This window comes from Meleagris gallopavo, chromosome 12 (assembly GCF_000146605.3).
Source record: "Meleagris gallopavo isolate NT-WF06-2002-E0010 breed Aviagen turkey brand Nicholas breeding stock chromosome 12, Turkey_5.1, whole genome shotgun sequence".
Classification (NCBI taxonomy): Eukaryota; Metazoa; Chordata; class Aves; order Galliformes; family Phasianidae; genus Meleagris; species Meleagris gallopavo.
This window is the reverse complement of record NC_015022.2, coordinates 13,188,141-13,192,855: the sequence shown is the minus strand read 5'-3', so window position 1 is coordinate 13,192,855 and position 4,715 is coordinate 13,188,141. Positions and strand designations below refer to the sequence as shown.

The window sequence follows — 4,715 nt, the reverse complement described above, 5'->3', positions numbered from 1 at the left end:
AAAAAAGTTCAGAAACAGAAATTGTTGCTGTTTTCAAACAATGCTATCCACACATTGCTAGAAAATCACCAGAGATCAAAGACATTTTGGAACAAGTGATTTAGTGCTGCAGTAAGGAAAAGAGTTTTCTTGGCACCAACACAACTTTCAGCAACTTGAAAGAACGGTGTAGAGAAATGTTACAGGATACTAAAACACTTCTTTCTTCATCACCATTCTGTTTCAAAGGAGCATCACGTCCTGGCATATACCCGTGATGGGTTGGGAAACAGGCACCAAGAGCAGGTTTTTGGAGAAGGGTACCCACTGTGGGTCAGGGACAGCGAGGAAGTCATGTGCAGCTTACCCATGGACAGGCAGCCCTGCCCTCAGAGGCTGCCCAAGCAAACAAAGCATTATTTTCATGCGGTGAAGACAGAAGCATCCAAAGCATCAGAGCTGCCATCCTCCTGCTGTTCGGTGCCTATGCAGTTGCAAGACCAAAGAGAGAGGTCCTTGTGCCATGAGGTTGTGCCAAATGAGGCCAGCCTGCCAGCGAGGCCTTGTGGATTTAGCTGCTTTGTGAGTGTGGAATCTCAAGGGTCTGGCAAATAGCAAAAAGCACAAGGTCTCAGCTTTCCAAGGACAGCTGGAGAGCTGGTCCCAGCGCATCCGCACGTAGCAGCACATGGGGCTCCCAGCAGGGCTGCTGCTGTGCGGTGTGAAGCTCCCAGCACTCGTGGTCTGAGAGCAGATGCAGGCCTTGGCTGGCTGCCTGCAGCTTTCATGTCTGTGTTTTAGATCCAAGCTTCCTTCTGAGTGGCTCCAGAGGGGAAAGAATAAACAAAAAGCATTCCCAATAACCTAATTCCTCTGTCAGTGGCCAATTTTCTGCCATCTCTTGAATGTGAGAGAGGCAGAGAGGAAGTGGGAATGGGGAGCACAACAGCCTTCTTGTCTGCCCTCTTTGGCTCCAAAGGGAGCCCAGGGATTCTCTATCAGCCCAGGCCCCTCTTCTGTGCTGAAACAAGTGCAGAAAGCACAATGCTGAGTCCAGGAGCATCTCAGCATCCTCCTTCGTTGTAGTGTAGTATTTGAATTTTTGTCTGTCTTGAAAATGAGGTCATTTCTTCTCCACGTTAAGCAGGGCAAGCTGTTCAACCACAATCTGGCCCTGTCTGAGAGGCTGTTACAAAAGCTGTCCAGGGCTCAGCACCTAGGGCTTCTGGAACTGGCTTTATCTTTATCTGGGAAGAATGGAATATAAAATTAAAAAAAAAAAAAAAAAAAAAAAGTGGAGAGACAATTGACTATTGCTGTAGAGTCCTCTAGTGGTGAACATTTCACAAACCACCCAAGCATGCTCCCAGATGAACTCAACCTCCCAATTCTATTTTTTGCAAAGTAAAACCACAATAATAAAAAATATATTTCCATAAAAATGCAAAGAAAAAAAAACCCAAAAAACACACACAAAAACCTAAACAGCCTACCAAATAAACATTTTAACTCAATACAACTGTTTTAATCACTTACGAATGGTGTCAAAGGTAGGGATACAAAATCAAACAAGACAATCTTTCTACTATCGCTCAGTTACTCCCTTCCCATTTCTAGAAGATGGGGCTAGATGATGCTCTTCCAGATGTGTGGGCTGAAGCCTATGCATTAGAAAACTCATGTGATTGCCCATTCAGTTTCTGTTGTTACGGCTGCCCAGAGGAATGACTGAAGAGCCCATAGAGTTGAAACGTCACCACACCTTTGCCAAAACATCTTCTGTTTTAAAATCCAGACAAATCTGCCCAAGTGGTTTAGCATTACAGTGTTGAGGAGCATGAGCCAGCTTGGTCTCCAGCAGCTGTGGTGGTGGGTTTAGGTGAGCAGCTGAGTTTGGATAAGCTTTAAAACCAAATCATTTGCGGTTCATGTCACCACTCTCTTTTTTATCTCCTTTCCCCTGTGTTGCTCCCAGGCTTTATTTCTGTTCCTATGTCCTAAGATGTGGCCTCATGCAAAATCCATACCCAGCTCTAAGCAACAATTTTAGTATGCAACAGATAAAAAAAAAAAAGTTATCTGCTCTGAGCTCCTTCTGCCAAAGAGAAAAGCACTAATTTTAAAAGGATATCTCTCTTCCTAATGAGACAGTTGTATCCATGCCCCATTCTCTCCCTTCAGGCCTGAGTCTTCTCAGCTGTCATTCAATTTCTTCATTAGAACCATGGAAAAAAAAAATCTTACAAAGGTTTAAGGCTTCATTACAAGATATGCTCTCAGATGCTGCAACCAAATAATTGAGCTTTGTTTCTTTCATAACAGGCTTTTTTTTTTTTCCCCCCTCTTTCCCTCTAAATAATCACCTACAAAAATGCCCATTGAGTTTCAGCTTCTGCATTGGGATAGCTGTGTTAGCACCTGCTGAAGACAGCCTGCTTGTCGTTGCCAGGCTGTGTAATTTAAGAAGCATCAAAAACATGAAGGAAACCAAAGAAACATGGAATTTTAGCAGACTTGTGGTTGCTGCCTCTTGTGCAGCACACAAAAATAACATGCAGTTGTAGGGTTATGTAATAACCTATGCTGGCTGGGACCACAGGTCATCATTGTGCCCCATATGCTGCTCAACACAGCCCCAGCCAGAGCAGGTGCTCAGGTACAAGTAGATTCCTCCACCTCTCCTCCCTTTCAGTGCAACACAGCATTATGCATTCGAATCATTAATACAGTGTTTCATCTTTTCATACAGTCGGACCTCTCTCACATTCTGAGCTCTCCCAGCTGAAAGCTGCACTATTTGGTATGTATTTGAATTTATAAAGTCCCTTCCCACTGATTTCCTTTAATTATTTTCCTCCAGGCTCAATGTCCCATCAGTCACCACTGACACATCCTTGAGTATTTCTGCTGAGAAGGGAGGCTTTAAGCTTATATCTGCCAAATGCTTCACAGGGCCCAGGTGCTCGTTGGTTTTGCTGTTAATTAGACTGATTTGGGGGAGTGCTTACTGTAAACTTAAACAGAGTTGCCAGCCACGTATCAGTCCTGCCTGCCTGCATTGATTTAGACATCCCCTCATGTCCAAGTCAATAGTCATGTGTACTGGTAAATAGTAATGCTTTTATAAAGCTGAAGTAATAGAGATTGAGAGTGTTGTTTCAGCTAAAGAACCGAGCCCCTGGGGTTTGTTGTTTGGCTCTTGTTTTTGCTGTGTCCCATAGGAGGATTTGAAAGTGCTTTCAGAGGGGCTTTTCACTGGGGATTAGCAAACAGACCATTGCAGGGGCCCTGGGAGAGCAGATATTGTTGAGTTTGAGTGGGAAAGTTCCCTTTTTCTTCTTCCTCTGCCTTCTTCACACCAGGGGAAATTATGGAGTAAACAATGTACAGCATTCATGAAACCTTTCTTCTACTTTGCACTTAATTTCAGTGACTGATTCTAAATTCCGTTATTTAAGATTTTCTGAAGCTTGAATTTCTCCTTTTTTTTTCTTCCCCTTCATTAGAAGCTTCCTAACAAAAAACATTGTGTGCATTTTAATTTATTTTCACTGCAAAAACTGTTCACTGTAAATTTCTCACTGGATGCCTTGCTTCCTTTTTACAGATACAAAGATTAAGCTTCAGGAAAGGAAACTACTCAGATGCTGGTAAGTGACGTGGCAGAACAGGTAGGTAAAAGGAGAACCTCTGGGATAGCACATTTTTTTGATAAGTTCAATTTTAAGCCCAGGATGAAATGCAGCTGCTGACACACAGAGCAGGTTCCCCAAGTGCTGGATTTGTGGTGAATTGTAGTGGGTGACTCCAGAAGCTTCTGGCATTTCTTGTTTTTCCAAGAGAGACCAAAAAACCCATGAGACGTGAATGCCATGGGAAAACCATGCTTGTACACACAGGGTAGGCAATGATCTCTGTTTTTTGATGGGTTTTCAGAGCCACCAGCTGAGGCAGCCTTTAGAGCAGAGTCCAAGCATCACCTTCTTTCAGAAGTATCCCTTCCTTCCTTCTAGGAATGACAGTTACCAGAGTTTGTTATTTATTTGGGATTTTGCTGACACCTCGACCCAACTCACATTCATACTTTCTGGGTGATGTTCCATAATCAGAGTGGTCTGGGGACTCAGTGGTAGCGTTGTGACTTCTCTTTATCTCCGTATCATCATGCTTGAGTTCATGCCTTGGAAAATGTGCTGGGACAGAGTTCTGCCATAATAAACAAAAACATAGAGGCTGTGTTGTCTGTAGAAACCACACCAGCGAATGCTTGATCTATGTGCAACTCTGAATTTATTACCAGAAGAGTCTCCACACATCTCCAATTTATATAAATGATAAGAATTGTTTGTTTCTAATGCCTCACCGTAACTGCAGCCTGTGTGCATCCTGAAATGGCTCTCAAAGGGGAGTGCAGCTGGGCAGGGAAGGGAGAGGGGATCTTGTGCTGCTGCATAGAGTGTTAATCAGAAATATTTGGGGCCTGACACTCAGGTATTGAGGAAGGCATATGGCGAGCCTGTATCCTAATCCCCAAACACTGTACATTCAGAGGGTGCTGCATCCCACGTGTGATCCCAGAAGCCAGCACTGTGCTGATGATCAGAGGGCTGGAAGCTCAGGCTTCTCCAGACTCTGTTTTGTATTAATTATTTGCTATGTACATCTCGTGTAATTAAAAGCCAGAGCATTTCCTCCCATCCTCAGCACAGAGGCGCCGTGCTGCTGTTGTAAACACA

General features: G+C 43.8%; 1 long non-coding RNA gene across 1 annotated transcript in view; it reads left to right on the top strand.

Moving 5' to 3' along the window:
• The window catches only part of LOC109369644, an 8,326-nt gene extending 4,071 nt beyond the window's left edge, over positions 1-4,255 (top strand). Inside the window, exons 3-4 of the long non-coding RNA XR_004161068.1 lie at positions 2,729-2,779; positions 3,587-4,255. This is a non-coding gene — a long non-coding RNA (uncharacterized LOC109369644). The remainder of the gene's footprint in view (positions 1-2,728; positions 2,780-3,586) is intronic.
• The last annotated feature ends 460 nt before the right edge of the window (positions 4,256-4,715 follow it).